General features: G+C 38.0%; 1 long non-coding RNA gene across 2 annotated transcripts; it reads left to right on the forward strand.

Annotated features, from left to right (window-relative positions):
- The first annotated feature begins 57 nt into the window (after positions 1-57).
- LOC110483456 (uncharacterized) lies at positions 58-27,888 on the forward strand. Of its 2 annotated transcripts, none has more exons than XR_013340498.1 (2): positions 58-19,286; positions 26,479-27,888. It is a non-coding gene; the product is annotated as an uncharacterized LOC110483456 (long non-coding RNA). The 2 variants fall into 2 exon arrangements; XR_013340499.1 differs by having other exon boundaries at positions 58-18,811.
- The last annotated feature ends 21 nt before the right edge of the window (positions 27,889-27,909 follow it).

Genomic DNA, 27,909 nt, shown 5'->3' on the forward strand with positions numbered 1-27,909 from the left:
AGAGACCATTAAAGACCGACACGGTCCCGATGATGCATCACCATAAAATCACTTGTAGGTGTACACAAGTCTTGCCACTCCTTCGCGCCCAGTTTCTGTATGCAAGGTCATCCTCCTGGTGCTACCTTAGAAACTGGCCTTATTCTATAGAGGACATTGAATGATAACACTGCGAGTCAGCTGACTGCTGTGTCACAGAGCTGCTGCTTTCTACATTATCGCAACTGCCAGAGCTCTTACTGCTGCAGTTTTCTAGTCGCAGTGCGGCAAAGCAGACGCATAGAACCAGGCACAAAGCAGCATAGATTTTTTTTTATTCTTATCTTTTTCATACGAGGGGAATATTCCTGGTGTTAGCGTAGGAACAGACACAGCTTGGATGTGTTGGCTTCCGCCTGGCAGCATTTTCAGCTGAGCAGGGATTGCTCGGAGCTCTGTACCCAAATTGCCTCTGAGGAAGAACGCCTGATTTCCCACTTTGCGTACTAAGAGAGTTTTTTTTCTTTATGCTACAGTGATGTACCTGCAGCAATAGGACAAAGGAGATGGTACTTGTCACTATCTGTCCGACTGGGGCCTTTTGCAGGTACTCCACGGCCGAAGCTGTGCCAGCATCCCAGGGTCAGATAGATCGGTAATACAGATTGCTGCAATTTCTTACATCAGTTAGGGCAAAGCTCAAACAAGAAACCAGACTCTCTGACCTAAATCAGTCCCAGTCCTTCTGGATACAGGGCAGCAGTCGACTAGCAATGACACAACCAGCCATCAAGTGGAGAGTCTCTGGGATTGCAATCTGTATCAGTTGGAGCCTGAGAGAATGAAACCCTTTCGGGTATCCAGTCGCTTCTTCTTCTAATACTACAAATACTACAACTGCAGCTACTACTACTGCTACTTCTGTTTTTCTTGCCTGTAAGAAGCTGTTAATTGCGGTTGGTCTCTGCCTGTACATTTGTGTGGATTAGTCTGTCTGTCTGTAATGCAGTCCTTATCTGCTCCTGCTGGAAACCGGGGCACGAAGTCAGCCTGCTTTAACAGTTGTTTCTTTCTGCGTGATGCTATGCAACTAGAATGGGTTACACTGACAACAAAGGAACAAGCACAATGCACCACTATCTTTGCTGGACTGTTACAGGAACATAGCTCTTCTTCGATATGACACCCTGATCTCTTCTCTTTGCTGGCTTTTTTTTTTTTTTTTTTTTTAATTCATCTAATCGAAGAGCCTAACAAACACCATTGTGAATGTGGCTTTTAATGATTTGGAAAAGACAGCCTGTGGAGACTGCGATTCGAGACAGCAACACATTTAGGTTATTGCCAATTTTAAATACTTGTTTTGTGAAGCACAGCCCTAAGGGACGAGCTCAGTAACTGAGGGAGAGATTGTAGATAAAGAAATAAAAATGACAAGCGTAATGGAGGCTCTGCAAAAGAGACTGTCAGAGAATCAGTTCATGGATGGCAATTTCACCAGTCTGAATCTGAATAATTCATAGATTGAAATTACCCTGCTTTCACCTTTCCATTTAAACCGGCATGATCTGAATCTCTAATAAATTTTCAAGATAAAGTAAAATGCCAATTTGAATCTGAAGAGCTTTTAAAACCAGATGCTACACCCTGAATCTTTCGATACCTTTCACAATTATCCTGTGAGAACTGCACTTCATCACGAAGCACCATTACCAGTGAAAATTACTGTGATTACAATAGCAACAATAGAATACCATCAAATGATCTCTAATCTACCTAATTTACCAAGGCTGACTGTGTGCCCATTGTGTTTCACCACGTCTGGCATTGGATCAATATCATAGTGGAACAAAAATGCCTTAGTGTGTGCTTCCTTTTGGTACCTTTAACTTTGACAGCACAGGAAAAAAATCTACCCGCTGTTAAATGTTTTTACAGCCAATCTACATGCCTGCTGTAGGATCTGATTGATTCTCTATGATTTTCTTTAGTTCTTGGGTATCAGATGTCTTTGTGTTACTAATTAGTTTATAATGTATAATCATGCACAAAGACTGCAGCAAGTGAGTGCCAGCACAGGGACCCTGCACTACTGCTGCAGTTGTAGCACTCTCACTGGGGAAGCCAAAAAGAGTTTGGTGCCTTATGTGAATAATTACTCCTGTCTGAGTTAGAAATGCTTTGTGGCATCACCGGTCTTGGTTGTACGACATGAAAAATGTATGCAAAAGCCATGGTCAAGGGAAATGATTGCGTGTAATACTAACAAGATTTTCTCCCCATTCAGCAATTAGCATGTGGTCGTGAGAGACAGGCTGTGACTCCTTCTGTGTGTGTGTGTGTGTGTGTGTGTGTTTGTGTGTGTGTGTGTGTAGGTATGCATGCACATACATAAATGTAAAGCTACTGTGCTCTGTGAATGAATACGTGCTGATCTCTGAAAGTAACAACTTTCTCTGACAAGCCAGGCGCTGTGTTTTGCCGCAATCTGCTCGGCTGTAACAAATCCCTCTTTTGAAGGTGTAAATTTCCTATAGGATGATGCATGACTTCTGGAACAGTAAGTACCATTTATGCAATATGTTGGTGGGTACAGCAATGATGCAGAATAGTATTTTATGCATAGTTTGAGTCCTTGTAACATAACTAGAATGTGAAGAAGTGAGAAATGTACAGAAGGCTAGAAGCAGGCATGGAGGCGACTGTATCTGCTGTTTGTATGTGTGTGAGTTATACACTTCAGGCTTGTTTTTCATTTTATAATCAGATTTATTCTGCCTTCATGGAATATTTTCTAAGGGAGGAAGGTAAGCGGTATTTCTTCTTATTTCTGTGGTGATGTGTTACTGTTAAGGATACTGCATGTTTACAGCACAAAGTTATATAATACAGCATGATCTAATGACATCTAATTAAATGTTTCAATATTTGTTCATGTTAAAACTGGTCAACAAAGCATATTTAAAATATGTTATTTTATTGAAAATACACTTCTAGAACTGCTATGCAAAAGCGATTTGCAGATTTTGTTTGCATTCATATTTTGCTCTTTACTGTTGTTAAATAAGTAAAGAGCAAAGTATTAAGTATTCTACCTAAATACTAATGGTCTTGAAACCTTCGATTTTTATATATTTTTTATTTTCAAAACACAATTTACTGTATTTCTAAAGTCTCTGAAGGTTTTACAGCTTGAGCTGTGATGACAAAGGAACTTGAAAGGGCACAAAATATGATTATACAAAAGTTTCAAATTTTAAATTATTCAGTAATGTAATTTAGCAAAATGCTGTCCTTAGACAACACACTCTCAAGATAGTATACTATCTGGAAATAATTCGTCCATTCAATGCTATCTTTATATTCTTCATTTTCACGTAGTATTTGAAACTTAACAAAGAAAAAGCTGGGAGCAAATACTGAAACTTTGGTAAAAGTGTAACACCTACATTATGGTACTGTGGGAATAAAATCAAGATATTTGGACTGAACTCTGCTGAAGAGAACTAGTAATTGTGGTTTATTTTATAAGGGGCATTTATGTTTTTATGTACAGAAATATAGCATACACTGGTATAACTACTATACTGCAAGGATCACGCAAACACATCAAGATATGAATGTTTTACAAAATACCGTCAGCATTTACAGTACTATTGTTACTGCCACACTTCTCCAGATTCATATGCATGGAAGTAATGCATGGAAGTCATGGTCTGTTAACCAACTGGATTCCACGGGGTATTTACAACCCTAATATTTTTATCAGTCTTATGTGCTGCAAGAGCCTGTAGAAAGCAGCTGGCCATGGGGTGCAAGGTGTCCTCACTAACAAGCGCAGAGCAGAGCTAAGGGAGAGCTCATAAGCTATTGGTGGCTTCACATAAGGGCCCAGTCCAAATCCTTCTGTGGAACCACACTGGAGTCCTCTAACTTTGTGTTTCTGTTATTGAACTTTATACATGCCCCTAGTTTTCTCCCACTGCTCCATACTGGCTGCACATTCCAAAACATGAAGTGCTGGTCAGGCCTAATGCTGTTTGTCAGTGTGAGCCCCTGCAGGATTTGTCAGATGCTGTTAGGACAGCACACTCAGGAGGTGAAAGCATCAAAGAGACTCTGCTAAAAGTACTTTGGACAAGTTTGAAAACCTTGGGAAGTGAACTCTGCCACTTGGGGTGATGTGTGTTTCAAAGGCAACAGGATTGCACCCTGTCAGCAGGATACACTGCACACACAAATGGGGAAAAAAAAGCCTTTAAACCTTTCCAGATTCAAGAAATATTACTTAATAGTAATATTACTGAATAGAAAGTTTTAAAATGCAGTGAAGTTATATCATCCATGTATTTTCTGTATTTTCTATCAGATAGCTATAGCTGAAGTGTTTAGTATTTATAATTGTGTTTATATAGTATTTATAATTGTGTTTATTTAGTATTTATAATTGTATTTATAATGTGTCAAAAAAATGGCAGATTGCAACATGAAACTTCTAAAATAAGGCTACTAATTTCAGCAATAGGGATTCTACTGTTAATATACATCATATCAAAAGATATATTAGTCTGTTTTTATGCCTGTTTTTCACTATTTTACACTCGCTTATAAATCAATCTCCAATGGCAAAGGAAGGACAAAATCCTTCTTTACATGAGTTCCCAACTAAACTGAGTAAAATTTTCCCTCCAGTGAAATTATTCCCATGCATTTGGTGGACCTTTATCTGCAACTAGGCAGCAACCGTGATGCAACCGCACACATGAAAAACATACTGGAGCCCATTCAATTACCACAGAATTTATTAACAAGTCTCCCTGTGCCATCAACATTAAAGATAGATCCATTAATTTCCTTCCATTGCATCTTTTTTGTGAAAGTTGCTGTTATTTTGTTTTCCCTGATTACAAGGGTCCTGTATAGTTGACACAATGCTGAATAGAAGATCCTTTCTGTTCACCAGGACACAAGACCTGAGCCAAACATACACTGAAAACAGTATCTCAGGATAGGTTTATTTGACAACTGACAAGACCTTCTCATCTGTAGTCGATAATATTTGTTCTCACTTGCTTGTCAATTCTGAATTATCATCTGCTATAAAACACACAAGTTCTAACCTGTAATGGTTGTATCTATTTGGACAAGAGCCCTGAGGATAGGGGGTCTGTTGTGGGTTTCATTGGGGTTTTTTTTCACTGTACTGTTGCTTTGAATTAGTTGCAACTGCCTATGGAAATATGATCCCTTAAGAATGTAGAGACATACATTATTAATGATTATGTATGAAAATTTGCTAGATTCCCCTGCCTTCTGGCTGCTATGAATTTCACACCATCATCCCCAAAGAAAAACATTAGGGAGAAAGTAAGACCAATGTAACTTGAAATTAAAACAGCAGCATTTCCAAACCAATCATTTTTGACACAGGAAATTCAGAGTTAAACAGAAGAAAATCCAAGTGGTTCACTGACACAATTAAAATACCTGAGCAGCTCCCTTCCTCTTTGATGTCATAACTCCAGGATGTGGTAGAGGTAAATAATTTTGCCATGTCAGTTTTTACTATACAGATAGGATCAAAAACCACCTTTGGCTTCAAAAGTATTTGCACTGCATTTCATAGTATCAGTTCAGTTTCTTTATAGACTATAAATGTACACCTGCTCTGTGCTTTTAGCTGTGTAACATTACCAGAAGTTCTGAAAATCAGATGATTTCTGACTAACCAAAAGAGGAAAATGAAATCCTAAATGGGAATAGCAGAAGAAGCAATGGGTTTCCCAAGTCTCATTCCAACAGAGATTCTTGCTGGGGCTTTTCCAGGCCAGGTTAAACTTCTTATTGTGTTAGAACTTGTTCTTAAAAAGCTCCCATATTTAAAAATGAGCAGAATTCAAAATATGGCCAAAGTTTTGCCTAAAACCATAATGGATTCTTCTCATTTTCTAACTACATTTGATATTATTTCTGCCACAGGTCTTGCCTCAAATTTTACCAAGAAACTCTGTCCTAAAGAATATTTGCAATGCTATACTTCATTTGTAGATGGTCATGCATAGTGAAGCACACACAACAAATTAGTAGTTGTGGTAAAGGCTAAACTGGCAAATGTTGTTAAAATAGCAAATATATAAATTGATTCATTATGGTGTTGTCACGGTACTGTTCACTAATACTCAATATTTCAGAGAGATAGTGCAGAAATAATATCAAATGCCTATGTTCATTCAAAACCCACCTGCAGTGGCACAGCAGTCACAACAACTGGCTACCCCTCTAACCTGCAGGTAAGAAGTTTCACTGAGGTAGCCAAAGGATGAGATCCCCCATCTTGTGCTCCTAAAAGCAGTATCCTGGTTGGTGGGGCCCGAGAAGAGGCAGGTGTGCAGAGGGGCATTGACATGACTCCCTTCTGACTCACCTACAAACCAAAAGTGGGAAAACATTATTAAGTAGTTAAAGACGACTAGGAACATCTTTAATTTCTATGTTTTCAGAGGCAGCTTTTCTGCAAATTTGTCAAATTGATACCTAGCACGACTATCTGTGTGCTGAAACTCCAAGTCACACAGAAATTTTAACTTGTCAATTGATATTGTGGAAAAAGGGTCCATAACCCAAGAGACTACACTAATGTTTAATCATATACATTACCTTTAGTTTGCATGTAAATGGCACTGCCTATGCCACTGCACCCATCATGTCTGTAAAGTGACCATGTATTTCAGATTTGTCTTAAGCAGCTTCATCCCATTTAAACTGGCCTTTTTGGTAATGGTATTTTTGCTTTTCTTTTGAGTAACATAGCATGCCCTTTGTTATGCATGCAAGTAAGCATGAATTGTTGCAACTCTTTTTGTCAAAAGGTATCGCTTTTCCTCAAAGCTTGTCTGTACTAAACTTACCACCTTTCTATGAGGGGCAGCCTGCCTCTGCAAGCTGATGGGGTTCATATGGTTATGAATTGCTTGCAGTTGTATTTTTTGTATTCCGTGTTTGTTTCCTTATTTTAGAAGTTGGAGTGCACCCTTTTGTCTGCCACAGAACTTAATGCTACGTAATTATTTTTTAAAAAATCAACATGCTTCATCTTCTGAATGCCTCAGAGTGTGTGTGACTTCCTGAGCTCTCAGAGCAGAATCTAGAGTATGTGCAGGATGGATTTCATTGAGGAGGAAAAAAAAAATTAAAAATAATGAAATTTTCTGGTGCTTCTGATAGTTTGCCTCAATTTAGACAATACTTGTAGCCATAATCTTTGAGTCTTTATTTTACTTTTGTAAATAAGTACCTCTAAACACAATTCTTTCACCTTATAGGGCACTTCATGAAAATAATTTCTTCAACAAATGTGAGTCACATAATGAATCAGTAACAGTTGGGGGAAATCCTGATGGAAAGTAGTGCTCTCATCATTAGTGCTGTGTGTGGTAAATTAGGAGCAGGCTCTTCAGGAAATGAGGACAAAAAGGCGGAATTGCTGCTCATTAAGAGTTTGTCTTGAGCACAGAGTTCATGCTCTTTAAGAACAATATGAACATCCTAAGTTTGTGTTTGAGATAAATACATATATACACACACACATATGTAACTTGGGGGAATTTTGATCACTAGCTAATACACAAAAGTTATAAAATCAGCTACTCCAAAGAATTCTAAGTTTCCATGGTACTTTGAGAATGTTAGGGGCAAAAAATAAAATATAGTTGTCAAGGAGTATCATAAATGTGTGAAAATTACTGAATATCTAACCACATTTTTTGGGTTTTTTTTTTGGGGGTTTTTTTGGGTTTTTTTTGGTTTTTTTTTATAAAGCATTCAAATGCTGTCTTAATGTAGTACTGAAAAATTCCCAGCCTCCCTTCTGTTTCAAATTTGGAGAGGTCCTTTCATGTTCCACTAGAACAGTAGCCTAGGGACTCTTGGCAGGTACGTATTTCTATCCAGATATTTTATATTATTTGTGGATAAGTAGTCTACTTTCTTCCACAATTTCTGTGCATTCACAAGAGCACAGTGGAAAATATTTGCATTACTATATATTTAACCACAATACCTGTCAAGGGAAAACAATTTTATTGTACAAGGCACTGTATGAAGGGAAAACAAAAGGTCCATACTTTGGAGTCGATTTTTATCTGAAGGAAGAATAATAATCACTATATATTTGAGAAGACAATGGGCCATTTTCAGATAAAGATAATTTTTAGAAAACATATAACAACGCTATAAATTATAGCTGAAAGAGTCATATTATAAGAGTAACCCAGTTTTTGAACAACGTTATTGCAAGCCTCTTACCTATTTTTATCAAAAATGGAATGCATTCACAGTGATGAATTGATGATTGCATTTAAAAGAAAATGTGACTCCTACTCCCTCCAAACAATAACTGCCTTCAGGACCTGATTAAATGTTAGAAATTACAATAATAATACCCCTTAACCAATCATTCTTGCAGCATTCATAAACTAACATGTAGCAGAAAGTGATTTTAATATGTGTGTGTGTAACTCTGGATAAGCTTTTCTTCTGCCACCACCAGTTTAGTAAACTTTATGTATCTTCTGCACAGTTTTAAGAACTTATCAGGCCTGGGTTGGAGTGACTTCTAGCCAATATTCTGTATATATAGTTAGCCAATAGTTGTATATTTATCAGTGCTCACTTAAACACAATGCAAACAGGTCTTTTCATGCTCATGTAACAACCTACCATGGTAACAGGGAAGTTTCTGTGTTTTCATCTAAACAATTCACAGTAAATTGCTGATTTTCCCTACCCACAGACAGACCAGTGAATTTTAAGAGACAAATTTGAAGTAAGAAAATCTATAAAATAAACTAATTTGTCCTGGTATATTAGAAGTAGGGAAACTTCGTGGTTTAGACATATATGGAATTTACACCAAAAGTATTTGTGAATATTCCCATTATGTGGATTTGGTTTTTAATGATTATAACTATAAAGTTTGGCTGGGTTTTCAGTTTGGAAAAACGTGGTCATTAACCTGCATCAGGGCTGTGAGTTTAGTTGAATTCCTTCACAATCCAGGTTTGTTCAATCTTGCTATATCTGCATGAGAAAATTCTTCAAGTGAGTGAGGTGAAATTATATGAAGGGATGAAATGGCTTTTGCACAATTAGGAATGCAATTTTCATTGATGAAGGATAAGTATCTAATTATTTTAGAAGTCTCTGTCACCAAGTTTATTAAAAGTATATTTACTCTTTCCCCCCACCTCTTTTAAGATTTATTACCACTTGCAAATCACTTTTATTTAATATTCTTCCTTACTCCAAAACTGGTTTATTCAAATTTCTGATAATTAATAGACACCACCAAGGGTATTCAAACTGTGTTTAATATCTTCCCAAATATTAAATTTTCCTTCTGTATTAGAACATAGTCTATTGAGAAGACTTACTTCAAAAATCAGCACATCCAAATGCCAGAGTTAGAAATTCAAACTAGTCCAAAACAAAGATAAATCAGAAACCATTGATTACTGACTCTATTTCATAATATTTCCAATGTTGATGACCACTAGAGCATTTCTACTGATTTCATTCTTTGAGGCTCAGTTTTCTAGTTAAATCATGAATCCTTTCAGAGCTGGAAAGCTACTTGAAGCAGAATTTTGGACCTTGTCTGTCCCATTGCATCATAGCAGAGACATGAGTCTCAAGTAAAACCTGGAGATGATACATTGAGGTTAAATACATACATACAACCAATAAACAGAGACTTCTGACAGTGGGGCGTGGTGTGCAGGATTGACATGAGTCAGAAGTTAGAAGGGACAGGACAAAAATTTGATATTCTTCATTGCATTTTAAGAATCAACTTTGGTGGGACGCGCTACCTAGTATGAGCCAAATCATCTTTTGAGTTCTTAGCAATGGTTTGGGTTTTGCTCACAACCTCTTCACCATCAGCAAAGGTGTAAAATTCAATGGAGAGACACCTTTGTTTTCATCTCTCTGACCTCTTCTGACCACTGATCACACCAAATGTATTAAATTTCACCCCATATTGTAGTTGCATTTCCATTGTTTGCAGCCTTCAGAGACACACAATAACCTGGCACTTAAGATTGCTTGTCTTTGTTTCTCCTCCTTGGAAACTGCAGTTTCACTTTCAAAAGCTAAATCAGCAGCTCTTCATTTACAAGCCACAGTAAAAGTTTACCAAGTCCCACCTGGTGGCTGGATGCTATTGGGTTGGGCAGATCAGACTTCACAGAAGAGAAACACATTCCTCTGTTTAACAGACAAGGCATGGTGTCCTCCCAAAAGTTTAGTAAGCCTTCAGGCTCATAGCTTCAGTTAGATGTAAATGGCAAAAGCTACTGAACACTGTAGCTCAAATACAGGTAAGAAGAGGTTAAAAAACAGAAGAGAAGAAACATTTTCATACTAACATAAATTGAATTAAATTGAACTGAATATTGAGTTATGTTTTGACATTTTCACAATAAGCTAACAGCTATGCAGTTGCTAATACAGTTTTTTCCATAGTAGATCTTTTGCAAGTGAGCTTACAGAGAAGACAAATTATAAATAATTTATATAAAAAATACATTTATAATTACATACACATGTGCACACTTGCACTTGCAAATAGGAACTTTTAACACAACTTTATGCATATGCAGTTATTTAACTTTATTTTCAGTAGGTTTCTGTCACTTATTTATATTTTCACACTGATAGGGAAATACCACTATTTTGCCTTTGCAGTGTTTCGCTTTTCTTTCTGCTGCTTGGCTTTGCTGATGAGAGAACACAGATTAGTTTTTAAATAACTGTAGGTCTTCAGATAGCATGGTAGCATACCACAGATCTGAATTTCAGGAGCCACTACAGTGCTGGGTGAAACATACTTATTAGCTATTAATAGTGAAACTAGAACAGGCATCAGAAGCTGCACAAGCAAACCTTAAGAAGTGCTTTCATGTTGGATCTCTAGACTAAACCCCTGACTGCAATATCAGCAAATTCTCTCTGTGTTAGTGGAAATTAACTTCATAACATATTCCTTGTTTTCTTTGGACATCCTTTCTGAACTTTAAGTCATTCTTCTAACTCAAATATGTTTGTCTTTTGCTTGCTTTTTTATTTCTGATATTCAGATTGCATCTTTCCATAGTGACCATCAGGGGCTTTTTTCCTTAGAACTGATTTAGACTAACAGCAAATGCTCATCTGAGGAACTCAGGGGCCAAATGTGGCTCAACTGGTATAAATAAATAGGCAGATGTTATTTTCCATCTGTGTCACTTTGTTGTCCACACAGTGATAATACTGTTGTCTCCACCTTTAAAGAAAACAAGGCAAAGTAAAAGTAGTAGAAATATACACTATAAAACTCAGGAAAATTAGAATGTGACAAATTGCAGCTTCACATTAAAAAGAATTAACTTCCAACCATTAAGTACAGTTCAATACCTATTTATCAAGTTAAATTATTTTCCTGTTGCAAAGCACAAATATAATTACAGAGGTCTTTTACATGAGGATGGCACTTGCTTAAGGACTATTTTTAACACTGTATGCATAAATCAAGTTTAATTTCAATTTTATGTCTTTTTTTTTCCCACACTTTCAGGAGATAGGCAAACAATGCTGGAAACAATCTCTTGGATGATCAAAATACAGTCTTTTGCTTACCAAGGGAAGTATGCTTGTGGCATTTTCCATGAACTCAACAATCCTCACCATTAATAGCTTGACCTGTTATTTCCTTGTCCCCATAACTTGTATTGAAAGACTACTCTAGAACTTCACCACTTTTATGGCCAGAATCTCTCTAGCTTCCAGTTTAAATTTATTCATGGCCAAATTACACTTATTTGTTCTTGTGCCAGCATTGTCTGCTAGGGTAAATAGTTTTTTTCCTTGTCTACTGTTTACCACCCTATTGTGGTTTAAGAGAATAATTATTTCCTGTATCAGTTTTTGTTTCTACTAGACTAAACAAGCAAAAATTTTTGAGCCTTGTTCTTAAAAGGAATTCACTCTGGTGATCAATCCAGTTCTTCACCTGTTTCACCTTCCACAGAAGTGATGAAAAAAAACTGTGTGAGATCTCTCAGGTGCTTTAAGCAATGGCATAGATTTTTAATTTTGTCTAATATGAAATAGTTTATCTGGTTCATGGCACTGGGTGGCATCTGCTTTTTCATGCATGTATCCCACTGGCCACTTAGCAAGCCTGCAGTCAGCTAATATGCATACGTAGATCTATCTCCTGTGTTATTTACAACTGATATGCTCCTAGTTTACAGCATAGTTTTTAATTAATCCTTGACTGCATGTCTCCAGTGCCAACACCATGTGTTTCAAGAGTGAGTTTAGCAGTGTGTATTTTTAATGTGCTTTTTCCAAGGGTAACACATGTTTGGGATAAGCTGATGCCAAAGATAATAGAAAAATAAAAAGGAATAATGTTGTGAGACCAAAGAGAGGCACTCAGCACACTGACAACACCAGGCACAGCGTATTAAGGAATAAGGACTTTTCACAAATGCCTCAGTGTAATATGATAGAACATAAATGTTTGAGTGTGATACACTGCACACAATACATTAGGACATTCTTTTTTAGCCTTGTATACTCACAGCTGCTTAAATGTCGCATTTCAAAATAATTAGGATCATTATATCAATTACTTCCAGGGTAAAAAAAGCTTTGATACTGCCTGGTTGTAAAGGCTCCATTTAAGGGCCACACATTCTGGAATGAAGACTATATAACTCCTAAGTTTTAATGGACAAGGCCACTTTCACAAACACATTGATGATTTTGGACTGCACATTCAAATAACTAGAAATTTAGAAACTTTGTATCCTTAAGAAAATAACAGATATTTCCTCATTTTAACGTGGAAGCCATCAATCTATAAAATACCTTTAGCTGTGCAATTACAGATAGCAGGAGGGTAGTAAATTCTAACACTTGGCAGCTTCGCTCTTCAATAGAAAGATAAACTAGATTCTTGAAGTATTTTTTAGAGAGAGAAAGATTATTTTAAAGTCTTGTGATAGCTTTTTTTTTTTTAATTATGCATAAGAGTGCTGGATGAGAAAATTTATTTAAAAGAGTTATCTACTAGGGCATGCAGCTTTAGAGAAATCTTGAAAAATCATTTTTGTCAGTTTTAAATTTGATGAGAAGGGAATCTGTATCTGCTCAGGATTATTTTATTAAGTTATTAAAAGGTAGTTTTACTTAGTGTGCCCTCCTTGACTATTGCTACATAATACCTTCTTTGATGTTGAAGTGGTAAAGCGAACACATTAACTTTTTGACACATTAGAAGTCATGTTTAATACGTTTTATTTATTAAATAAATAAATGGAGGATAAATTAAATAATCTTCTGTGGAGCTGATAGTTGTGCAATAAACACTGGTGTACAAAGCAGGGGAATGCCTGGAGTGCACTGGGATACAGCTCTGGGGTTTCTGGCACAGAAAGGACATCAGCCCGTTGGAGTGAGTCCAGATGAGAGCCATCATGATGATCAGAGGGATGGAGCATGTCCCTAGTGAGGAATGGCTGAGAGAACTGGGATTGTTCAGCCTGGAGAAGAGAAGGCTTTGGGGTGACTTAATTGTGGCCTTCCAGTACCTGGAGGGAGCCTGCGCAAAAGGTGAAGAGGAACATTTCACAAGGGCATGTAGTGAAAGGACAAGGGGAAATGTCTTCAAACTGAGAGTAGGTTTAGATTAGGTATTAGAAAAATCTTCTTGATTGCGAGGGTGTGGAGGCACTGGAACAGTTTGCCCAGAGAAGCTGCGGATGCCCCTCCCCTAAAAGTGTTCAAGTCTAGGCTGGAGGAGGCTTTGAACAAACTGGTCCAGTGAAAGGTTTCTCTGCACTTGGCAAAAGGTTTGAAGCTAGATGATCTTTAAGGTTTCTTCCAAACAAAACCATTCTAGGATTCTATGATATGCAAATATTGTCTTCAAAAAGTAAATTAATTGATAGTTCTGTCATAAGAGTTTATTTTCTTTACCCATAATTCACTGTATTTTTAGAAATATTTGATATCAGAAACTTGCAGGCCTTCACTGCATCAGGGTGCAACCGAGTGATCATATTAACTTGACAAGATTAATTTCAAAACTGTTCTTTCCCTTAGTACACCCCTTTCTTTTTTTTGCTAGTTATAATTAATAAAAGTATTTTTCAAACTGGGACAAAGATTTTTTATTAGTCTTTCCTCTTTAGACAATGATACACTTTTTGTGTTGATAAAGGAAAGGTATTTACAAAGTGCCTGACAAAGTGAAGCATCACAGAAAGTAAAACGTAGTAGTGGGTAACATTACCCCACTGATTTTAATCTCATAGAGGGTTTGGGCTAATTAAGAAAGAATAAAACTACATATGACACATAACAGACACATTGCTTTATATACTGCTGGAGGATACACAGGACCATAGGGGTCATTGCAAGAACATACAAGAAAAATAAAACACAATTTCTGCATCCAAGTACAGCATGTTTTGCAGATAAACATGGCATATACTTGTTTGACAAGATGTTCTTTTGCACAGCATAATTTTGTTATTAATACAGATTCTACACAGACAGATACTTGTTAAGTGATTTGAGATAGCTGGGGCAGGGGGCAGGCAAAGAGCAGAGAATCACCCTTCAGCATTTAATTACATGTGAAACACTCACTTAATACAAAATAAGAGTTTCTCCTCTTGTGCAGTACCTTCTAGTGCTATTTTGAAATGAAAATCAATAATAATTTCCCAAGATGAGAAAATTTATGCTTCTCTGAGGAGCTGGCCTCACCAGTAAGTTAAAACTGTTTGGCACCTATATGGAGAAGCGTCCAGAAAATATTTTCTGTGTAAAACAGAGATTGTTTTTTTCCTCTGTTGTTTTCTCTTTATTACTTGTGTTAGTTTTCTTGCTATTAGATTTCTTGGAGTTCTGATTCAGGGCAAAATAGATCTGTTGTTTCCTGAAAGAAGATTACTTAGTATGGAGATGGTAAGGTATCTTTGGTGAAATAAATCCATTTTAAGAGGGCTGAGGTGGATGTAAACCAGAAGGATATGATAAGTCTCAATTTCACATTGTAAGGAGTACCATGTTAACTCAAGACAAAAATGGAACAAAAATCTGCTCTGGGAATTAGGAGCCGTGCATCAGCAGGGATGCTGCTGTGCCATGCAGACTGATGGGACAGCAGCACAGAGCCATGTGCCCTGCTCCAGCACTGATTCCAGCTTCCCCTTCCCCATCCCCTGGGATGGCAGTAGCTTAAAATGATATAGTCTGCAATGATACAGGTCTACATTATATGAGGGCTTTGGCACCTTGGTCCTGCTTTAGAGTAGTTTAATGCTGAGAGAAACTCTATAGATGATGAGGATTTTTCTGTCTTTCAAGTGACACCTTAAAATCAGGCATGTCAGGGCATATTTTGTGTGTATGTCTGGAGTGTTGTATGCAAGTATTTGTTGACTTGTGCTTTCAGAGAAGGCAGTATGAGTATTGTGCACAGCCTGTGTGACTACTGAAATTATATATTTGAGTCACAAATGTGCTCCCAGTCTCACTGCCCACACATTTCCTGCTGCTTTGCACACAGAACTGCAACAGGCAGGGCTGGTTTAGGAAGCTATTTGCTCTTAGTAGAGCATGCATTCCCCAGTGGAGGTGGGAAGTGAAAGAAACTGTACCAACTGGGAGCCAAATAGCAGACATGGTGAGATGCTGCAACTGATGAAGGTTTATAATACCAGGTTATTTCCAATTTCTTTAAATAAATTGATTATTTATTTCCAGTTTCTTTAATAATTGCAGGTTACTGTAATTATAAAAAAAAAAAAACAAACCAGGAAATAAATAGTCAATTCCTCCCTTACAAGCACTTTATATATGAGATGTGCAAAATGGTTGAGTTGAAAGTGAGATAAGGCTGCTTAGGCTGTGCACCCGAGCTGGATGTGGGTTACTCCCTTTTAGGTGTGTGGTCTAAGCTTCAGGTGATGGGAGTGGTTCCATGTTTTTTGAAGTTTTTCTTCTTTTTTCATTTTCCTCCTGGCATATCACAGGCCTTTCCCATGAGCAGTGTCAGCAGCAAAAATCAAGCAGATGTCTCATGGGGCTGTTCCCATTTTGGTACTACAGTATTACATACACTGGGTCACCAAACTTTCTTTTTGCATGTTCCCCTCTGTCTGAGCTTAAGCTAAACAGTTTGTTCATTTAAAAAACACTATAAATGCCCTAGAAACCACCAAAAATTACCCTCACAAAACCCTTGAAAGTTCACTTCCAAATTTGAATCTGGTCTTTCTTTTTGTCCAATCCTGAGACTTTATCCTCGACTTTGTTGAGTCATTGCAAGCTTTGTGTCATTTGCAGAATCCTAGAAGGTGGATTACTGTAAAGTAAGAACAGACTTTTAGAGGCTTCCAGTGTGACCATCCAGGTTGAAAGTCCTTTTAATAAACTTAATCAGTCAATGATAATAAAAAAAGAATTTTTCACACCATTCTGGCTTTATTAGCAGGGAAAAAAACCCAATAAAACAGATACCCTGACAAAATAAAAAACCAGCAGGTTCACTTATTACTAAAAAGTATAAAATGTTAACATAAAAGGTATTTTTAAAGTAACATTTATGAGTGTTATACACATGAACATTGAACATATATTCCCTTAAAACATCTAGTAAGGAAATAAAACATCCATTTGCATTTTACTTTTGCACATAGGTTTATAAAGATAACATATGTATCTTTTTGTATGCTGAGCCATTGCTTTGTCTCTGTCTCAGCCTGTCCAGGGTGTATGAATATTGACTAACATACACCCCACGATGTATTATTGCTTACTTGAAGCATAATACTGCATGACCTTGTTTTTTCTCTTAATTATATTTTTCCCTTGTAGGAAAGTAAGTTTACTCACTCTGAATCGTGCCAAACCGCATAATTTGGAAAAGAATATTGTGGCTCAACTTGGAAAGTACTAACTGGGCTCCAGCCATCACTGGGAAAGCTGTATAGTCTTTTACTATTTTAACTGGCCAAATGCCCTTTGTTACCACATTAACAGTCTCCCTGTGGTGCATGTAACTTTGATATTATTTCCACTTTTAAGCTAAATTTGACCAGATGAAAGACACAAACCCTCCAATTTTGAAATAAAAAATACAGCATGTTTTGTTAATCCTGTACTTCAGAAGGAAAGCCTGTGAAAACGATAACCTTTGTCTGCTGGCCAAAGTTTTTGTTCAGTAAACCCATCCTGCCAGCTGTTCTCGTTGGCAAGAGGAAAGATAATATTTTGGTATCTTTAATATCTCCATTTTGAGCCGAAGTTCTGCTTGTGCCATCATTTAAATCATGCATGTTAACATCGGTCTGGCGAACAATGCTGCCCTTAATAAAAAGACCTCAGTTTGGATGGTATCACCGTAATGTTGCAATAAAGCTGCTTCAGATTGCCACATACAGCTTAAATCATCCACTGCCTATGGACTTTTGCAGGTGCTGTGGACTGTGCTGCTGGAGAATTACTTTCAAAGGCCTGAAGAAGACACTGAGGGAGATTCAAAGGTGCATTTTGGTCCAATGACATCAGGAGCTAAAGGCGCAAAACACCTCAAAAGTCTGGGCTCCCACTCACATGCCTTTGGTCCTCATATCTTGAAGCAGACTAAACAAGGATCACCTTGGTGACTAAGATCCAGTCCCCAGCAAATGAGGAGGGACGGCCAGATAGAAACACTGGTATTTCTAAGAGACACAAAGTGGTCACCTAAAGCTCTAGGCCTAGACAGATAAACTTCCCACATTGACAATATCTGAATCAACATGTGCATAGGGAAAGCTCTCTCTCCAGATCCATTTTTGACTGCAAGTTTTAATTTCTTTTGGAACATAAAGGGTGTTCTCATCACGTTTAAGAACATTTAAGAATGTCTTTCTCAGTTTACAGGTAACCTGAAGCCAGGGTGGTTACAGGCATATTGGATCCCACACCTTGGCAAAGGATTATTTCTGCACATGTTTCAGGACAGCTCAGCACTAAAGACTTATAAGGAGAGAGGAAAAAATGTATGATTCTGGAAAACTTTGATTGGATCCCTTGAAGGTTTCAAAGATGTCTTAAAGTCCTCAATGAGCGCAAGCAAAATGATTCGTATAAAAGTAGGTCTCAAGTCTTTGCCTGTCTAGACACAAAGCCTCTTTCACTAAAATGAAGCATGAGGGAACACAAGATAGTCTCTTAAAACAAGAATTTAATTCATTTGTGCATGTCTCTAATTATACGACTATCTTAAACGCTCTCAGATTAATGGTGCCTGTGACAGTGCAACCTTGCACAATCTGAAACAGAACTGAGCCTTCCCTGAATCTTACTGGCTCCTTTATAGTCTTCTACTTCTATTTGGAGGGCACATTCCAAAGAAAATGAGAATAGTTCCTGTGTCCTGGTCACCTGGTTACTGCTTTTGTAACACCTTGATGTAAAAATTAATAGCAAAATAGATACCGCATTTTGTTAGCAGGGCCCAGCCCAATAACCACACTAATGATAGTGCAATTATACCTGGGATGAAAGTTTTCATTTAAGTACATTTCCTCTGCCATCCCCAGTATGTGATTTTGGGGGGGAAAAAAAGTATTTTTTTCAAGTTTTAATTTCCTCCAGAAGCATAAAATCATTCAATACTTTTTCCTCTCCTTCAGGTTAGCTTTCAACACTGCAGATAGAGCTACAAGTACTTATTTGATGTTTTCTTGCTTGCTGAACTGCCAGAGCCTTTCAGGGTACATGTCAGGTAAGGTAAATCCATTAATCAAATGCAAAAGCACCAGGGAAACATATTTTAAAATGACAAATACTTTTTGGTAGCAGTATCTAAGATTACTTCCCCGAGTTTGGCTTTTTGCAGTTAGCATGCCTCATGCACCAGCCTGCCCGCTCCCCATATATCTCTATGTTATTATTAATGTGTACTGCAGCTCCACAAAGGTGTGATGGGTGGAACTTGGCCCAGAGACCTTGATCAGAGGGAAACTGTAAACCCTGGCCTCTCTGGAAGGGCAGTGTTCCTACTCTCCTGCTCCAAACCCTGCCATGGGAGGCTGAGCACCCCAGGCAGCATCGTCCTGCGCAGTACAAAGCCAGGGCAGCCACCAGGACATCGCCAGGAAATGTGCCAAGCTCAGCCCCACAGGTTGAGTTACTGACACTTGCCAGCTGCTCCGTATGTGGAAGAACTTCAACACCTTCCCCTTGCATTACAAATACAGGTATTGTAAATAATACAATTAAGGCAGTAAATAAAGGTAGTGTGCTGAGAGATAAAGAAACATCTTCCATTTTTAAACTTCGTTCACAACTTTGAAAAAGTAGATGGTCATATAATTTTAAATGAAAGGAAAAGTAATTGGGGAAAAAAGAATCCACAGACACAGTACATGAAGCAGACCATGAAAGCCATCTGACCTGTCATTTGAATCCTTCTGTATCAAAGAACCATGTTAACAATAACTGTAATGAAATTAGACTTACTATGCATGCATGAACAATAAACCCCCCCCCCCCCCCCCCCCCCCCCCAAAATCTACTATGGTAGCGCTTGAGGTCAAGAAAAAGAAAGTGAAAGTTTGTAAAAGATGTATCCAAAGTGACAAGCCCAAGAGGAAGATACCTCCCAGCAGCTTGAGGTCTTGGAGTAAGCACAGGAAAAGCCGCTGTGGTGACAGAAGTAGTTTATTACCAAAGATTACGTCCCTCACAAACTTTAAGGTGAAAATGAGACATAAACCATAAAGTGATCATATGCCCAAAAAGACATTGACAGGCATCAAAAACTTTTAGTTAATACCGTCCTGTAGCAAGCAAGACACCTGCCAAAGAATGCTGCAGTAGATTGCTAAGACACAAAGGAGCAGAAAGAGAAGGTCCTGCCAGTCAGCTGGAGGAATTCTTTGCATTCCTGTTTGCTCTAAACTCAAGGAGTATTGCCTTGTTGTAAGCCCTGTACACAGCCTACATTTGAGAGATCACTGAAAATTATACATCAGTTTGTTTCTAAGAAAGATAAAATAGAAGAAATAGAAAACTAAGTTGTAACAATTTCAAAGGATAACAAAAACTAGGGTTTGTGTGCATGGAAAAGAGATGACAAAGAAGTGAAGTCTCTGAAATAATGAGTAACAAAGAAAGGTCTAATAGGAAATGGAAGTTTTTTGTGGCATGGAAGGCAGTGAACAAGGATGCATCAAATCATTATCTATTTGAAAACAAAGGAAACCAAAAGTATTTCTTCATACAATGCGATGTCAACTTGGAGCGTCCTTGCACGAAAGGCTGTGGTTTACAGAGCCTAACGTGAGTTAAGCATTTCCTGGACAAACTCATCCATCAGTACTTGTTAAATATAAAGGTTCTACCTCTGACTTTGGAAGTCAGATTGCTAGAAGTTCAGAATATAAGGCAGGTGGCCATCACCACATGATTGTTATTTTCTAATGATCTTTAGTAATCACCCTCTGTTTTTGACCATTTTTCATCACTTTTGGAGCCAGAAGTGATGGCTAGATGGATCTTTTCCAGACTGAGCTGGAAAATGATTAAATATAAAAGTTCTTTCATATTTGTTCTGTAAAAGAAATCCTCACATAGTATGAACTACTGCAGTACTTCTGCAGATCTGTAACAAGTCACAGAAGCTGAGAACCAGCTCAGAACACTCCATGTTGGCTGACACACCAAAGTTGGAAATCCAGCCTCACAAAGCGGTTTTCAGTGAGCTCATTGCACACAAGACGGTCAATTGACCATTTACTGAGCTTCCCCTGCACTGACCACTACCAAAAGGGAAAGAGAAAAGAGAATCAATGGTACAGAGTCTGCAGTCCCCCTTTCCTGCAGCCCTTTGCTCACAGGGGGTTTTCTAGGATTTACTTAATACACTGAAGTGAGGCCAGGATGCTGTGGGACCTTCAGCTTTCATTTTCATGTATTGTTTTCATTAGAAGACTCGGCTGAAACATTCTGTTCCCTTTTGCCCAAGAAAATATCCCTAATGGTACATGCTTCTCCTACAATACTTCACAGTGAAATCTCTGAGACTTACATAGCTCACCCCTAGTTGTCCCATCTAAAGTTTCTTTCACTCTAACCTCTAGTCAAGTAACTGCATCAAGTAATTTAAATAATACATAATTCATAGAAAACACTTTGCTTTGAACAAAAATGCAATAAATTTTTTTTGCATGTTCAACCACTGAAGCAGGACTGCAGTCATTTAGTAAACATTATAACCTGAAGTTAACCAGTAAATTTTTTTTCAGGACATACACAGAGAGAGAATTTTTCTGCTGTAATGCAATTCCCTAATGATCCGTAGTTAACATACTAGTTTGTTTTCTATATAACCTTGAGAAAAATACAATAGGTATTTAATTATTGTATTAGATATGTAAGCATGCAAAAGTTTCCTGTTGCTTTAAGGAATGACTTCTGTAAGCAGTTATCTATAGTACATCTAAATTAAATGGCCACGTTAGAAGGAAGAGAAGCCATTTTGTATTCAGTCATTAAACAGAATCAGGAACAGTTGCTAAAATAATGTATCCCCATTATTCATTACTATTATGCTTCACTTGTAGGAAGAGATACCTGATAAGAATTGTACCAGAACTAAAGATGCTAATGAATGATTAAAGGCTAAGGAGCAGATGAGAAGGGGAAGTAGAACAAGAATACCTCATTCCTTTTCTTTCTGAGAGCACTTACGTGTTCTCCTTCATTCTCCTCCACGGAGTTTTGCTTTCTGATCTCTACCATACAATGGTATGAATGGGCTAAACTAGGACTGGATTTAGACTCTTTCCAATCTTGTGGAAAGCTGTCTTTCTTAAATTGTGGCAAAATAATCAAACACTTGACAAATTTTATTAACTGAGAAAAATAATAATGTTAAAAATGTCGATATAAATATTTCATTTAGGTGATCTTTAAAGCATTTCAACTGCACTTATGTCTTATAACTAAAAGCCATTTTACAGAAAACCAAAATCTTTAATTTGATGTGTCAAAAATCTTCTTTTAAAAAAACTAGTTTTTCATGGCCTTGAAATCTGATATGACCTATTTCTGACAAAGTTTTGTCTAAGACAAATAGAGGTCTTTTTGGATGAAACTCATTTTGTCATAAAAGCTCCAAGCTAGCTCTGCTGTCTATGATAGTCTGTACAAATATCACAGGAAACTTTGGGTATAAGCGAAGGCTTAATCAGCTGGAACTTGACTAACACACAGACATGTATCTAACTGATCCCCAGCTGACTAGGAAATCTGTGTCCCATATGCTGTTTAAAAAGGGAGGTCGTAAAATTTAATTAGTCGGGAGAAAGAATTGGAACTTGGTTTCCTGGGATGTTTACTTGTTTGTTTTTTGCATCTTTATTTTTCTTTTCTTTTTTTTTTTAATTTTTATGCCCATTCAAACCCCATCTATTCACCTAATCCACAGATTGCTCTCCTGCTCACAAGGTTTGTACCTTGCACTACCTAAATTCACTGAGAATTTTGTTTGCATAACAAGAATTCAGGTCACAGAGAAACCACCTTGAGAACCCAGGAGACTAGTAAACCCATTATGGACACACATGCTAGCCTGCCTGGGAAATTAGCATGCAGTCATTTATACCGCAAATAAATCACCAAATCTTTCAGTCATAGCTGTCAGCAGACTCCTCATTTGCTTTTTCTTCCTAGTGAAAGGGCACAGTTTTAGGCAGGAAATCAAAGCTCCCTGACTCTTCATAGGTTAAATTTGCACAGATCTCTTGTAAAAAGGTCACAGACCTCCTGAATCCAGGACTACATGTGGAAAGCAGCACCAGCACTACAAACTTGTTTTCACATAGAAATTCCTCACAGTGCACAAAGACTGTGAAACACCTTTACACTGCTTTCAAAAAATCGATTTATTTCAAGTTCAGCTACTTTCTGGCTACAAACACGGACGTGTGTTTCTAAGTGACTTGTGACTTGTGACAGTGGGAGATTTTGGATTATGATTAGAAAGCCGATTGATTACCTATTCCCATAGTCTTGTGTTTTCTGGTTCCAGTTCCGGGGATTTTGCCCAACCACTTTGAGAAAATTTTCCTCCTGCTCAATAAAGAATTGTGCTGGTGGTGCAAAACAGAAATGTTACTACATTTCTTGGGCATAATGAAGTGCTCATGGCACCAGCAGAGACTTTGACTTTACACTTAAGCTTTATTAAGGCTTGGTTACCTTTTAGAGTGGTAGGAAAGCAAGCAAAGAGCCGGACGTGCTCTGCCAGAGCTGCTTTATCAAGCCCTGCAGTGGCAGTCCAGGGGATTACCAGCTGCAGCTGCCTGCCCTTAGCAAGGGCAGGATGCCAGCCCTCAGCTGCTCCCCTTGCTCTCCTGCCTGCAGAACGTGCACAAACACACTTGGGTCTCCTTATGACATCTGCACTTAAAAAGCAAGAGGAAAATGCAGGGCCTGGAAAAGACCATCTCCCTGATGGCAGGGCACAAACAGCTGTCCTGTAACCACAGTCATTCCTGCAATGAACAGGAGTGAGAGTCAGTTCAGGCTAAAAATAATCTGATCTTTTTTGGGAGTATGGCAGGGCAGGAGCCAGGTTCTTGTCTTCATAAACAATTTGACAAGAGCTAAAGGAGGGCATAGGCTGGGAATGAGCAGCTGGGGGCTGTTAAGATGTCATTGTCAGTGAATGGCACCACTTCCCTGAATTTTCACTATAACAGAGCTTGAGTGTTCAGATAATCAGCCACGACATCTGAGATATGGGAGCAGATGGGCCAATACCTGCTTAGAGTGCTCTAGTTTGAGTCACTGAAAAGGACATCTGCCTCTGCTCTCAGGCCGGGTGCCTCAGCAGCCCCACTGCACCTGGGCAGCATCTTCTGTGTTTATGAGTGGGTATTTCTCAGAAGCCTGTACTGTTAGAGCTATTTTGAATGAATATTTACAAGGCAGCCAAGCCCCCTCCTGCTGTTAAAATGTACTGAATATTGAGCCCTTGCTGCTACACAGGAAGGTACCACAGCTCCCCAGAGAAACAACTGCAAGAATGTTTTTAATATGCCAAACCCAGCAACCTTTTCCCTTAACCTTGTTGAACAAAATAATAGTATCTGAAACTTTTTACTCTGAGGAACACAAGTTTTCCAGACTTCAGCCTTCAGAATGAAAATTTAGCACAGTTAGTGGCATCTGAAATTTCTGAAGACAAATATTGGACACCTGTGGCTACATTATCCTTAAATCTAAAAACTTGCCCTGTCTCTTTCTTTGTATCAAGTTCCAGGCCCACTATATTTCTGTCAGTAACACTCAGGCCAGCATGCAACACCAGAAGCATGTAGAAATGACTAACATGAAAAGGAATAAAAGGCACCAAAAAACTAAGCCAGAAATAAGTTATTGCTTAAGAATTAATATTTGCTTGTCATTAGACATCTGTTCATAGGCACTGCAAACTTTCCACTTGGTGCCTGGGCTTAATAGTGTCAACTTTGCAGGGATGTCTTCTTCATCATTGTTTTCACTTGGTTTCTAGGGCAAACAAAATCCTTCTTTTTTTTTTTTTTTTTTTAAATAAATTAAAGCTGTTACAGAGTTAGAAGTAAATAACTACACAGTATGGAAATTTCTATCCAGCAAGCCTCAGAACATAACAAAGATCGTATGTACCATATCAAACCCTTTCTTGCTCCCTTTGTGCCCTCCTTCTCCCCCACCCAGGTAATCCCCAGAACTCTGTGGTGACTGAGTAGAATTTGAGGTCAAGGTTTGTCCTGAAAAAATGTGGAGCTAGCCCTCCCCTTTCTCCCTGTCATCTGCTGACATTTCCAGATGACAGTGTACTGAATCTGAACTGTTCCTTTTGCTGGGAATGCCATCTGTGAGGTGGCAGCTGGGGTGGGAGGGAAGGCACATAGCAAATGAACAGTGATAAATACAGACAGTAGACTAAATTAGAGGAAGTTCCACTCCTTTCCAGTGTTACGGACCTTTGCACGCTTCCATTAAGTGGATTCTGCTTCTTTTTAACTGGTGTTTGAACATCTGGATTGCTTAGCAAGAGAGCAAAGTCAGAACATTGGAACAGAGATGTCAAACAAGCCAGTTCAGGCAAAATGCTAAGACTACTGAAATTTCCTAAGTCATTCATGGTTCCACTCCATTTCTATCATATTACACCATCCCAAAACTAGCAAGGGGGAAAAAAAAAAAGATGAGCGTGTGTATTGTCAAAAGGCACATGTCATAAATCATCCAAAATGAAAAATCAGTGACAATCTGACGGAATATTTCGTGTAGAGCAGAGTTAAAACCAGATCACTGACAACTAAACATGAATTCTACCAAAAAAAAAAAAAAAATGCTGGCATAACATTTTAATTTCTCACTTTAATACTCAAAAGGACCACTTACATTTGAATCATCCTTTTCCCTGCATTACAGAAAGAATAATTCAATAATTAAAACCTCATCTTAAGACACAGAATTCTGTAATAAGATGATGCTTATTTTTCTTCACTAGAAGACTGCTAACAGCATCTTGTCTACATAGAAACACAGAAGGCCAAGGAGGGAAGGGACCTCTGGAGATCTTCAGGTCCAACCACTCTCAAAGCAGGGTCCAAAAGGTGCCAGGTTGCTCAGGGTCATATCCAGTTGCATTTTGAACTATCTCCAAAAACAGACTTCACTTGTCTCTGATTCAGTGTTTTGGTCACCCTCACAGGACAAAATTTTCTTCTTCTGTTTAATGGAATTCTCCTTGTTTCAATTTGTGCCCACTGCCTTCTATGCTTCCCTGGATACCAGTGAGAAGGGAATAATTCTGTCTTCTTTGCATCATCCTGTATTTAATACATGGAAAAGATCCTCCCTAAGCCATCTCTTCTCAAGGATAATGTATTAATAGATATTAGTAAAACATTAATAAAATATGTAAATATATATGTTTATTTTGGAATCACTTCAGGAATATCTGCCCTGATTTATCCATGGTTTTCACACTAAATATAGCTTCCAAGATATCTTTTACGCAAGTGCCATTATTGTTAGGAGTTTCATGAACTGGAAAAGGAGACTATTTAAGCAACATTGTATTCTTTCAAACTATACCTAGTTAAGTAATTTGGTAAGACAGTCTTCTCTTCCTTTCCATGTTCAATTATAATTGACACACAAGTCAACTTTTTTTATCTCCCTTCTGGGGTTTTTCTAAAGTCCACTAATTTTAAGAGCAAACAATCACAATACGTGAGCTTGATCCTTGACCAACCCTACAGCTGCACTACACCTGAAGGAACTAAACCACACAGAAGTCTTTTAGTGCATTTTAATTTATGGAAGTTGGATTCATATCCCAAATTCACTTGATTTACCTTAACTTTCTTGGCTGACTTTATTTAGCATTGCCTGGAAGTAAAGGTTCCATGTTCAGCGCTGCAGTTCTCCATACACAAGACTTGAAGAAAAGGAAAGGACATGTCATACCAGCAAAAAAACTTGGCTGATGTTGGTTCACTTCAGCAAAATCTGTGTAATCAAAAGTGTAAAACTACATACACATGTCAGTTGTAATAAGCTTGTCACTCTGTCTCTCTTCAGATTTCCTAAAATGCAGTTCTTTGTGGCAGTACTATTTACTTGTTGTGCAAGATAAAACCTTTTCTGTTATGATAACACACAGACATCTTATATCTTCACTTAGGCATCAAATATTTTAAAGCTGATACTCCATGCTGATAAACGGGTTTCTCAACAGACAGCATGAAGTTCCTATCACCAGCAGTACATATTTCACCTGGGTGGGGAAAACCACAGAGCAGCTATCTGTAAAGGTTGCAATTCCATGCTTCCCCTTCAGGTGACACGCCAGATCCCTCCTCCTGCCGGTATAGCTGAGCCCCTTTTATCCTTGCACCACTTTTAACATTCACCACTGAGAGACATTTCTGCATGGTTGCCCACCAAAAAAACCATAAGGTCTCTCTCTGCCGGGCCAGATTCCTGATGCCTTAGCACATTGAAACACTTCAGTGACCAGGGTCAGTCAGCACCCAGCCAAGCCACAGTGGCAAGAGCTGACTGTGTTTGCACTCTGAATGACACTCCTGGAACATTCCAAGGGTATTGGGAAAGTGAGCAGGAAGTGTCTTGGTATAAAAATGGGTCCCCAATGCTCAGAGGGTCAGCTGAAACAAGGAGACAATGTGCTACCAAATTGCAAGCATCAGTCAATTTATAAACACTGGTAGAGTGTTAGAGCAAAGGATCTGTTTATTGAAAATACAGGCCACGGATAGATTTTTATGTAAGTTTTGGAGGCTCATTTTTGAGAGTAAATCATGCTGCCAGAATATTCTAAACATACACTATTATACATAATTGTCCTCTACAGTGTCCATGATGGATTGGTAAAAAAAGGTGAGCTAACATGCATCACATAAAAATGAAGAATAACCCACACCTCCAGTGGTCATGGGAGATATATTACAACCATTCAGATAATTCCTGTGGGCTCACTTTCTGGCCTTGGTGGAGCAGTTTTCTTTGTCCTTTGCAGTTTACCTTAAAATCTTTCAATTTGATTAAGAACTTACAATTTTTCTTGAGGAAGAGCCTAGAACAAAAGGTCATCTGAAATAAATTCAAAATTTCTAGTGAGTGGCTCATAGAACAGTAAATAAAGAACAAGAAGATTATTACGATATCTGAAGAATATTCAATCCCACTGTTTTGCATAAAATTCTACAGAAATTCTTAAGGTGTCAAGTAAGCTTCTGAATTCTATTTAAATAAAATTAACCTTACAAAACACACAGTGTCCTTAATCTATTA

This window comes from Lonchura striata, chromosome 1, assembly GCF_046129695.1.
Source record: "Lonchura striata isolate bLonStr1 chromosome 1, bLonStr1.mat, whole genome shotgun sequence".
Classification (NCBI taxonomy): domain Eukaryota; kingdom Metazoa; phylum Chordata; class Aves; order Passeriformes; family Estrildidae; genus Lonchura; species Lonchura striata.